Below are 12,585 nucleotides of genomic sequence, written 5' to 3'. Positions count from 1 at the left end.
CAAAACTGGATAGAGGCGATAAAAATCAAAGTAACTTCCTAAAATTTATTTAACTTTTATGCATATTAACCCTCTACATTCAAACACCTATCCCATCTCTTTACAATTCCTTAATAGACGGCAGCAAGTAATTATTCTGTTTGATTTTCGCAGCTATGAGTAACCTCTCGGACTTCTGCACCATCATTTTCAAAACGTAAGCCACCCAATAAATTTTTTAGTGGCCCGAACCATTAAAAATCACTGGGGGCTAATTTGGAACTGTACGGTGAATATTCCGAGCGTTTTGAATGAAATGTTCGTAACAGCTTATAGCAGTTTGTAAGAGATGTTTGCGACTTATATGTTGACTTATCCTTGTAGAATCAATGCGGATGACGTCCTACTCCTAACTCTCCAACCTTAAGTTCCTACGCTAAGATGACTGACAGCTATAATACTTGATTATGCCTACCCCACCGCTTGCAAGGGTGGTGATATTTTTCTCTGAAGTGTATTTATATGCATCTTTTACATATTCGGTGGTAAACCCCACTCGTGACGCCGAGAATTTGATTGGATTACTAGTAAAAACTTCACAATTTTTTTGATCGCATATGCCGTAATTGCTTTAGTGCCTAATTTATTATCTTATTGTTCTAGATAATTGCTGTAAGCGTTAATTAAAATGGAAAATGATGATACATGATTTAACGCGGAGATTTTTTTATGACTTGCATTTGACAAAGGCTGCAATTAGTGGAATCAGCGCTTACCATCTCATCTTAAATTATTAAACGGCATTTATTTTCTACGTGGTAGTCTAAATCTTTCATTTAATGCCTCGTCCCCTATCACAGCTCTAAGCAAATCGGATGGTCATTCGTAAAGTGCCGTGGATTACGAATTTTAAGTAATCGTTTGGTCGAAAAACTTGTATTGTAAAATTAAGACTTTAATGTAATCTTTCGCAGGGGTAGTTATGATAAAACGTATAGGAGCAAGTCAGTTAATTAGACAGTATTCATATTACCAAGTTTTAGGTGAGTTTTCATATGTCATTGCTATCCTTTTTTTTCTAATAAAATATTACAGCAAATCGAAGCCGTCCAAATGAGTGCAACAATTCGTAATATCTATCGCATTTATGAAGCTTATTTTAAAAGCCAAGATTCGTTAGTCATTACTTTAATGTCACTTTTGATTTAATTCAATTTCTCAGCAAAGATTGAAAATCACTCTCTACCATATTTGACTCCAAATATGACCCTGTAAAATTCTCCACTCGTAAAATGGCCGCTCTGGCAGTAAAACGAGTTTAATGAAACGTAGGCTTATCTTCCCAAGATATGAAATGAAGCTCATAACCCTTCCAAACACGCTCCGCTCCCTCATAATAAGCACGTGAAGCACATTTGCGATCTTTATCTAGCCAGGTTAAAATTGAATCCTTGCTAGTGACCGTTAGAGTTCTCCGCCGTTGACAAAATTTGAGAAGTTGTTACAGATACTTCTGTGTCTTTTCTCCAAATGATACCCAAATACGAATAAATCTTTCCCATTCGAACATTACCAATTAACGCTGTTGCTGTAAAATTCTTTTAATATAAAATAGATTTTTCAAAACTCAAACCTCAGTCCACATAGTAGATTTATATACAATATGAATCTGAATATCAATGCACGATGTAATGCCATTTTTTTTGTCAGGGCATCTCGATATGAAGATAGGTTTCTTTGTTCATATGACACATGGATTTATATTACATGTTTGCAATTTAACCTCTAGTAATGTGATATATTTTTTATGTAATATGCTTTCCCAGTCTATATTATATTGGTATTACTCATTGCAATACATTGACCATGTTTATTTATTTGATTTGACCACCTTTTTCTCATTTTTTTTAAATTAACATCGCAACATCGCATCGAAATTTAAATACACCTTACTGCCTGGCTTGGAACGTCATCGTTGAAATGCGATACTGCATAAATATTAGCCACATTAAATGTACGTATAACCTGGTGCTTTCAAATCTTACCGCTATCTCCGTAACTAATAGGAATTAGAATTGAATTTCCAGCATTAACTATCTTTACGTTAAAAATTTCAAATTTTTATTCGAATCCGTAATTACCTGTTTATTCATCGGGCTTGAAATTATTAAAACCATTATTGCCTATTGCGTCTTTCTTTCAATTTTTTCTAGAAAATAGTCGAAATTAAAGTTTTTCTGGTATATGGTTGAATTATAGAGGAATTGAGAGTAGCGTTCCTCGAACGGGGTCTGTCACCTGGGAGGAGAGACAATTTGGATTGGACACTCAAGATCAAAATCATGGTGATGAGATGTATTTTTTTGATCTTGTTGCCAAAGTGATAAAACCCTGATAAAAAATGCAGCTTGGCCTATTTGAAGTATCCAGGATTTGATGAAAAATACTTTCCAAATTGGCTTTTTATGCAGTTTGATTTTTTAGACGATTTTTGAAAAATTTGAAGAAAACTACGGCAAGCATCAAGTCGTAAATGTATAGCAGTGTGCAACCGGAAGTAGTGTGTCCACATTGGCCGAAGATAGATGATGATCACGGGCTTGATACAAAAAATTCCCGAGTGTCTCGAATCTCTTTGATAAAAAACCTTTTTTGTACCCAAGAGGGATTCTATGTGGATTTAGGGCCGGGAAAAAAGTTACATCTGTTACCAACACGCTAAAAAAAATGGCTATCAAATAAGTTAAATGGCATCAATTGAAATTTTGAATAGGTGTGTTGGGCGATGCTAAATATTATCTTTACCGCTCACATTGAAAATTGAATCAATGATTGGAAATGCATGCACATAAATTATACCTTAGCCTTCGAAAGAGTTTGTGACATAAAATCAAAGGTACATTTGAAACGATGCATTAAATCAGTGTATCGAGTAAAAATAAATTTACTTTAAAATAAGCGTAAAATTTTCGAAATAGGCCAATTAACTCGCCTTCAATATGTCCGTGGCTATAGCAAGCGATAATTTGCGATGATAATAAAATTTAATTGGATGAATATTTTGAATTAAATACGATGAATGTTTATTTAGGCATAAATTTTTATTCTCCTTCGCGGAATGAAAATGATCTATCATATAATAAGTGCGCCAGAAATAAGAAACTTCTTATCTCCAAAATATTATTAGATATGTGACAAGAGAACCTACAACGATTTATAATCTAACGATAATTGTCTGTGACGTACTGGCACATTCATAGTTACATTCATATCACAAGACAAGGCCCAACCAATGAACAAAATTGACGACCCAAGATGGCAGACTTTTGACCTCTTAAAAATTTCTAAATATCGCTTTGTGGGCATATTCTAATTAGTCTGCACGCAGCCTGACTGCATTTAACATATCACATTCATCTTGATGGTCGTCTTAAAACCACAAACGTTCTAGAAAACTTTCTAAAGGGCTAATCTCTACTTCTATGGTTGCGATAGATCGTCGCATTTCGTCACGTGAAGGTAGTGGTTTACTAAAGTCCCGTGACACCTCATGCAAGAGTAGCGAGGATAAGCTCCTTCAAAGGGCCACTTTTTTGCTACCACAGCGTTCACGAATATCACATTTCATTGACGTCATAGTTTATTTGGAACAAATAATCATTTTGAATAGATTTCCGCTGTGCTTCGCGTTCATAATTACCAAAAGGGAACCTTGATCCATTCTGATAACATGACTCACGAAGCGGATATAATGAACGGAAGGGTCGAAGATTACGTGACTAGGGGTAGAAGGGTAGAGTCACATGATGTCAAACGGGCATGTGTGCGGGGGAGAAAAATGAACGCAATTTTCCAAACGAGTTTGATGTGTACTCAGAATAGGCATAAATCTCATGGGAATTCCCTTTTTAAATGCCATCAACTCTACAAGATTACTTAAAAACATATGACAAAAATTGAATTAGAAAAAACTCTCGATGACCAAAATTTGCTGATATATATTAAAATTTGTTGAAATATTGGTGTGTTTGACATTGAATATCTCTAATTTCTTGCCACGAATATGATGCTTTGTCTTCATGACCGTGCCTCAATTTTGGGACGCGAAAGGGGAGGCCTGTCGACAATGCGATCTCATTCCGACCGGCGTAATATGTGCACCTCACCACTTCTTTCAGGAATCAATCTCTCCTCAGCCGCCGCAGTCGACGCAATCTTCTTCACCTTTTCACCGAAGGGATTGCCCCCACTCCGTGCCTCTAGCCTATGACCTTGGGAACTTTGATTACAAGGGCACGCAAAAGAATTGCTTCACCTTTTGCTCTACTGAAATAAAAAATGAATATCTCGAATATATATTATATATATATATATATATATATATATATATATATATATATATATAATGAAAACCTTACCTACAAAATATCACGCGTAGGCGGGGCATATTTTCCGACAGAAATGGTAGATAAAAAATATTTTCTATACCTAATGCATAAGTTTCTTCATATGTGGGCCATCCCATGTTCAAATTAGCACTAATTAATAATAATTGAATTTCACTTATGATAATATTACCATGAGAAAATACGAGCGTTATGAATGAACAACGGTTTTCAGTTGATAAGCAGGTAGTGGATATTAATGTCGTGAAGAATTATCACCAAGTCAATATTATCTTTCCGTCTCGATGCCTAATTGCCTTGGTAATCCCTATCGCAAAATTTTCTCTTTCCTAAATTATACCCGATGAAATATAAGAATATCTTTGTTTGCGTTTCCTCTTTCATTTATGAATGTTTCCTTTCATTCATCATTCTACTCTCGCATATTGAAGATAGCAATTTTTGTGCTTAGGCACACATGACCACACGTATATTTGTATATTCGCGTATGTAGGTATGCATTCAAAAAAGTTTGGGTGGCACCGGATCAACAAACAGAAAACACACAGAACTATACAAAAAAGAAAACCTCCCAAATTATACATCACTATACGTATATTTATCTCATTATTCTTTTTCCCTTGAGAATGAGAAGAAAATACTAAATTCCTGGGTGACACTTAAATTGAATTTCTGACAATTTCTAACGTCTATGAGGTACATGAAGCATCGGGTAACGTATTTTTTTAAATCAGTTAAAAATAAATTTCCGTCTCTAGGGTTACAGGTCATGCGCAAGTTTTCCTGAAATAATAAAACTGTATTATATTATTTTATTAATAACTGGTATATAGAGATATTATTCAGTTAAAGAGTCCTAGAGACGTTTTAACAAAAAGTCGATGAGTTCAAAATTATTTCTAACATTTTCTCCACAAAAGTAGTTAAAAAAATTTAAAAATATATATGTGGAGCTTTTTCCCAAGATTTATTTTAAAATATTAGAATAATATATGGCAAACTTCATTTCTCTTGAATCGCCTTTTGCTGGCATCTCAAATATGTTTGACTTGTACCTATGTAAGTGTTAGCACAAAAATTCCTGTCGTCATAATTCACGATTTCAAATATATGTTACCCACAAAGGACGAACAGTTCTAATACACTCGCACATAGGCGGGCGTCATTGCACAAATGATCAAATAACGCGTCCAAAGAGCCAAAAAAGTAAGGGGTTCATTTTATTTGGAATTCCGGAGTCCATTTCACTCATAAATTAAGTACGTTCTCCGTCTGTATGGGGTGAAAACTACTCGTAACGGGAAGAGAAAAATTATTAGTTGGTACGCATGCGATCGAGTTTACTACCCCGTCAAACATTTTGGTCCCCAACGTTTGAAATTATCAACTAAAAAAGTGCAGCAAAGAGTGTATGAAATGAAGCCTTGCCGCAATTCTCTCTACTCTCTCTCTTTCCGTCAGCGTAAATGTTAATAAGTAGGGTAGGCGCGCGCCGCCCGATGGCGTGGGAATTGAGGAAAGAAGATTTACATTATTACTGGCAGCCTTCGAGATAAGGGCTCGCAGAAGGATGGAGAGTGTGAATTGGTTGGAGAGGAAGACAAATGAATCAAGTGTTGGATTTGGCGAGGGGTTTAGGGGGGTTTGGCTGGGGTTGCCTCGGGGCGGAACGAGAAAAGGGCGGTCGGTGTGGAGGGGTCCGTCGACGGGGAGCAGGATGTGGAGTGGTGCGTTGAATGATGCGATTTCGGGGGGCGAATACCAGGGGGAGCGGAGGATGGGGGAGAGGGGCGGGAGATTGGCCATTTTAGATCACCACCACCGCTTCCCGAGCCGGTGTAGCGGACTTTTATCCGTGTTACTAGGGACCAGCGCTGCGGGGAGATATCAGCTGGGTATTATATAACAAAAAAATCGAAATGAACACTCGTGTATTTAATCTGGAAATATAAAAACAAAAGAAATTCAGCTGAGGAGGAAATACAAAAATGTTGTGCTCCGAGTGGAGCACAATGCCTCTTTATCGGCTGTTCTTGGGTCATTGCCTGCGCCGGTAACTGGTCACCACTTTAAGTATGTACGCTTCACTAGTTTAGGTGGCTTAAAGGGTGACGGGAAATATCAGACGTTGAAGGCGACCGTATGAAGGCGGGGGTCGTTTTAGGGTCCTTGCGGGGATGATTAAAGGTATGAGGCGGTCAGCGCTAGCTTCATTCCCGGCTTTCTGCGTCGTGGGCCTTGGCTTGATTCGCTCGGTGTATTTTTTTTTAGTATTACTCTCCGCCTTCTGCAAGCATATCGACTTGAGAGCACCTAATTGCTCAACTTTAATCGTTTGTCAGATGGGACGTTCCCTTGAGACCACCTGTCGCCCCTGGTTAAGAGCAAGTCATTGCCGAAGTTGACCCGCCCTCCCCCCGGTCACCTACCCTCCACCCCGGCCATGCACTCGCTATCTCCCCCGCCGTCGTTAGTCGTGCGCCCAGGTGGACAAAGCGCCCTGCGACCACAGCGCCCTCGAGCTGCCCATTGCGACCGCTAAAATTGTTTTCTGTGTGCGGAATCGAATGTGAAATTTTAACGGTATTTTTGACATAATTTCCACCTTGTCTACATGGGCTATAAGTACAAAGGATTAAATTAGGAGTATAACTAGAGTCGGGTATTTCTCTCACTATTAATAATATCTACGAAACCAAACTCTCGATAAACCTTTAATTTAAATGTATAAAAGATTGCATATAGGTATAACATTATTGAATTTTTGAGTTATGATATTTGCACGGGCTTATTTATTTTATTTCTCTTAATGGGTAGAGTTTTTACGCGAATAACGCAAAATATGCCGCACCCTTGTGACGACGACCTTATTTATCCCGTGGGTCGCATTGACCGCAGGTCTAGCTTTCTCGCACAGTCATTAAACGAAATTATGAAAAGAATATGAGCGATTTTTAGACCTAGCATGAAAACATTAGTGCTATGAATAACTCTGTGTATGGAATAGAAAGGACAGCATTGAAAAATTGTCAAGAAAACTTCCTAAATTGCATGCAACCTTTAATCGTTTTTTTCTTAACCAAGTGGTCCCTACTTCCTACTAACATTTTGGATACTCTAGTTCAAGTTACAACTTCGGCATTGATGACACTAAATCTGGTCGGTCGGCCCCTGGGAAACCTAATACGATAGGCAGGGGATCCCAGGATCTCACGGACCGGTCCTTAGGCGTTATCCGAAGATAAAAATTAATCACTCAAGAGGTTGAATGATTATCATTCATACTTCATAGTCACCGTAAGTGAGAAAGTCATGAGAAACAAAATATTCTGTGCTATTATCTGTCGCGATTTATGGAATAATGTAAAATAAAGATTATTTTTGTAATTTTCGGTTAGGTTAATTTCATATCCTTCTAATTTAACCCTTGATAACAAGAAGTATGGCATTATTTGAGGAAAAATTTGAGAAAATTTTGGCATAATAATATCTGGACTAATTTTTGACAAAATATTTATCATTGGCATGAAATGCATTGCAATAATAATTATAACGAATATTGAGTTTCGTACGAACTTCCAAGCTTAATCGTTTATGGAAATAATTTCTTGCAGAAAATTTCGACCGATAAATACAAAATGGAATCACAAAAATACAGGCAAAGGATGGAAATGTAAAATCCTTTTTCGTGTAGTTAAATTTCCCCAAAAAAATTGTTTCTGAGAACCCTCAAATTTATTTTGTTCTAAAAAATATAATTTTGGGAGCAATGTACTTCTAATCGTTAGGGATTACCTACTTAGAGTGGACGAGTCCACAGGTATATGCGACACAAGTGATAGTCTGACACCTTGTCCATTTGGCGTTTTACTTGAAGAAAAGGAGAGGGAGTAAATGCATGACGATCTCAAATGGAAGGCCTGTACTCGTGTGCTCCCGACTGCTCTTTCTTCCTTCCGCCTCTCCCTCACTCCCAACTCCCGCCCACTCCCCCCATACTTTCTTCTCTGTGCGTGCGTGTGAAATCGAGGTATGGGGGAAGGAGGAGGAGGAGGGGAAGGGGGGAATGGGGGGAGGGGGGGAGATGGAGAATGGCGACGAGGAGGAGGTGGAGAGAAAGCCTTTTCCCGAAATCGATGGAGCGAGGTCACTCCCCCTCTCCAATTGGCCGGGCCGGGGGAGGGGGCGGGAGGGGTGTTTGGGGGGGCATGTAGAAGCGAGGCGGGAGGGGAAGGGTAGAAGAAGAGATAAGGGAGGACAAGAAGGGGGGGTAAGCCTAGACTATGACCCCTACTCTCCCCTTCCACCCCGCAAGTCCCCTTTCTCTCTCCCACACCATCACCGGGGACAATCGTGCAGGGGAGAAAGACGCACGCAGGTTGGGGGGATGGAGGGAGGGAGAGTGGGAAGAGAGAGAGGAAACTGCATGAGGCGGAATGGCGCAAATCGTTTTTTTTTAAACAGTCGAGGCTGAGCAGTTAATCAGATTGTGCCGAGGTAGTGCCTGGAACGTGGTTGTAGTACGGCCGTGCGATATTCCGTTTTCCGTATCGACCCCCCCCCTCCCTTACATCGACATAAAAATAGCACGTGGGTGCCGAAGTGCGAGAGACAATTGAAGGAAGACGTCAGCGTAAGGAACTATGGGGCAGCGTGGGGATTATTGTCGGGAGGGAGGGTGGATAGCGCGGGGTGCTGGTGCAAATTAATCCGTGGAAAGACCTGGTCTATGATGGCGATGCATTTAATGCAATGCTCCGTCGGCCTGATGAAATGAATGCGGTGCATCTAGAAATTTCGGCGATGAATGCGTGTGGTGTTGCCACTGTTCATCGTAAACGGCGTATTTATGCTGTTATGGAAGGACGAGGGGAAGGGGGCAAGGGATTAATCGAAAATACATCTATGGCGAACAAAATTATTATGACCCTAAGTCACAAATATCTACCGTTTCGTTTATCGCTCAGAGATATTATGGTCTATAATAGGTCGATAATAATTGATGATAGTAACCAATCTTGACAATTTATTGATTGCCCCCAACTGCATATCGATCGCTGCGCCAAGAACCACATGCAATGGACATGATGTCGCTCTAACGATGTCTCACAGGTGGTCAGAATTAGTCATGGCTGCGGATATTTTTTCCACAGGATCACTACTGCGGGCTTTCACTTCATTTGACGCGTACTTAAAGGGATTTGTCGCAGACAATCTAAATTGGCGTTCATAATACGTCTCAAAGTCTGCCTCCACGACTTTTGAGCAACCGAGTTAGCTTGATATCCTGGTTGTATGAAAGTTTCCTTCATTCGACATAATCGAATTCTTGGAGAGGAAGCGAACCCTGAAAGTAAGAGACCCTGCCGCAGGAGATGGAGGTCTGTGTGCATTGATCTTCCCGGCAGTTGAGGACGTCGTCGGGCGTGTGTCCTCGGGCGCTGGGCAAAAGAGCGAGGTCTAAATCGAAAGCCCGTCTTCAAAGAGCGAGGAATTTGCTGCGGATGAGAAAAAGGAAACACAAAGCAACAGGTGCATAGGGGGGGGGGGAAGAGAGGAGAAGCGAGGTACTACGACTGCAATTGAAGTAATTCTTGGATTGCACTTGGAAATAAGCCGGTGCTCTCCTCTTGGATTACTCGACAACTCTTTCGCCTCTTTAATGAAGCGATTGCTTGCTCCGAAACTTTTACTTTGACAATTCTTATAAAAAAATCAATGAGGACAGTAGTGTTGGGCAAACATCTGTCTGCCTCTATAAAGTAGCCACTCCAAGCCTTCTCAAAAGGCTTTTGGTAGAGGGAATTTTTTATCGAGGATAAAGGGAAAGGAAAAAGAACAAAGGAAGACATCGGTGGGAAATGTCCGTCCTAAATTTCTCCAAAGAGTTTAAATCCCGACACTCTCGAGCGTTCTCCGACCTGCCTAATTCAGACATTAACGACAGGGATAACGAGCTACTTCATTTACTTAACACCTTAGGCGTTGCACTTATTTTATTTCACCGAAAGAGTTCATCGTTTTAATGTTTCGTGTGCCAGAATAATACTCAAAACGAGGCCGAAATAATACAAAGTGAAGTATTCTTTTAGGGGATTGATCGACATTTAGCCAAGACTTGTCCATGCTATTTTTGCCTCATTTTGTCCCAATATTGGCTCACTCTGATTGTTTATGTATATAGCAGTCTCTCAATACCTTACCTATGAGGAATTTTCCAGCATCATTTCCTAAACTGCTCGGAAAAAGGTGTTCACTCGTTGCTTTGGTCGTTTATCTTTTGTTTTCGCCACCCATTTCGAGGCTTGTTTTTAGAGTATTTTTATAGGGTGTTTTTTTTTCCAGTCCAACCAATCTCCTTCTTTTGAGATTCATTTCCTCTCGCTCTCATCTACCCTATTCTTGTTTCCCATCCGTAGCGTCGTGTGCTCGATCTTCTACAAGGCTGCTAAGGTTTCCGAGGCCCACCTCGCGGAAATGAGAGGCGGAACTGACTGGGAGAGTGCTCTCAGGGGTCCGAAGGTGTGACCAAAAGTTAAAGGAAATATTTCTAAAAGCCATCCATTTGACGGGCTCCTTTTTTTCATACCTGCTATTCACGATAACAGCAGCAGAAGACGTTAGACGAATCCGTTTAAATATGCGAAGAGATAAAATATTATCCAATTCCAAAGAAATTCCAAAGAAAGTGGTATTTCGTCACAACATCTTGTATTTTTAAAAGCCCCCAAAATTTCAGAATTTAATAGGACGCCCCGATAGCTTAACTGGTCAAAGCACTCGACCGGACATTGAGGGATCCGGGTTCGAATTCAGGTCAAGGCGAGTGATTTTTACACTCTGAAATTGTTGCATTATCCAATTCTTCTAAATTTCTCGATTTAATAACATTTTCATCTGAAATGTTTGATGCTTGTGGCATACACAGCCTTATAAATTTGCAAGCTAATATAAAAACGAAGATAAGTGATACGTTGCATTGCGCTCTGATCTTCCCGAGGCCGGAGTCGGTTCGGGGAATGAGGCCAGCCTCTGGCCCGGTGAGTGTCCAGGTGGCCGCACTTAACTTTCCCGTGTCCTCGCATCGGGGATCAATATGGGGGCGGAAGGTGGCTCGTCTCGTGGTTTCGCAGTAGCAATAGGTCGTTATAGGGGAGACCGCCAGCCGAGGGGGTCATGTGCGCCATAAGGATTGGGTTGGCAACAAAGTGGATTGAGGATTTGTAGGGAACGAAAAGAAGAGCAGAATCATGTCAAAAACAGGTTTAATGCGCTTAAAAGTGAACATCGCTATAAAATTGAGGTATGTATGGAAATTGACGCAATTTGTTTTGATAATTTACCTCAGATGATAGTAATGAAGGTGATTTACTTTCCTTTCATTGCGAACAAGTTAGTGGATTCGTCCCGGATCTCACTCGGAAATATATTCCATAATTACTCGCTCGACTCCCAGTGTGTTGCCTGCGCGGTTAGAACACCGATTCTCCTTCACTTCCGTAGCTCCCTCTGCATCCCCCAATTATTGAAAATTTTCATGCCTAGTCGATAAATGTAATGGTGTGTATTTTTTCATTTTTTTCTGCCCAACTTAGTATATGTGCATTCAATATTCAGTTTAGATACTGTGGTTTGTTTTTACTACCTTTCGGCTCGGAGTTTTACCTATGGTATGAGTAGAGTGAAGACTAGCAGTACTGGTTGCTACGAAAGACAACGGAATAAAGCTAAGGTCATTTGCACCAGTATCTCGGCGTCTGGAGGCCAGTACACTTGCCACTGCACCAACCGGTGGAAACTACTAGGCGAGATCCGAACGAGGCGGAAAATGCCGAAGGCCTTGATAGTGGAGAATGTGATCAGCTTGTGGAAATTTTACACTGGCTCTTTGGACGGCAAGAAGAGTTGGAAAAAAGGTGAAAAACTTAAGTGGGCAGCAATATAGGGCAAGCAATTTCGGTGTTGATGGAGAGCACATCGGTTCGAAGGGATGTGAAAGCGTGGTGATTATTCCTCCAAAACATCTATAACTGAGTCTTTATATAATGCCGTGGTTTGGGCGTGATAATTTTCTTTTTTTAATTCAACATTCCTGGATTCAAAGCCTTACTTAAAAAAAAATAATCATTTCATTACACACACACACCCTTCGCGTCCTCACCTTTCGGCCGAGGCAATGTTTAAAAATATTCATTTTGAT

The 12,585-nt window shown here is 40.2% G+C and overlaps 1 protein-coding gene across 1 annotated transcript in view; it reads left to right on the top strand.

Annotated features, from left to right (window-relative positions):
- The window catches only part of LOC139694182 (sodium channel protein 60E-like), a 283,656-nt gene that overhangs the window by 80,604 nt on the left and 190,467 nt on the right, over window positions 1–12,585 (top strand). The window lies entirely within an intron of this gene.

Source organism: Hetaerina americana, unplaced genomic scaffold (assembly GCF_022747635.1).
Source record: "Hetaerina americana unplaced genomic scaffold, ioHetAmer1.1.p SCAF_1, whole genome shotgun sequence".
In the NCBI taxonomy this organism is placed as follows: Eukaryota; Metazoa; Arthropoda; class Insecta; order Odonata; family Calopterygidae; genus Hetaerina; species Hetaerina americana.
Note: the sequence above shows the minus strand (reverse complement) of the source record. Positions and strands in the feature narration are given on the sequence as shown.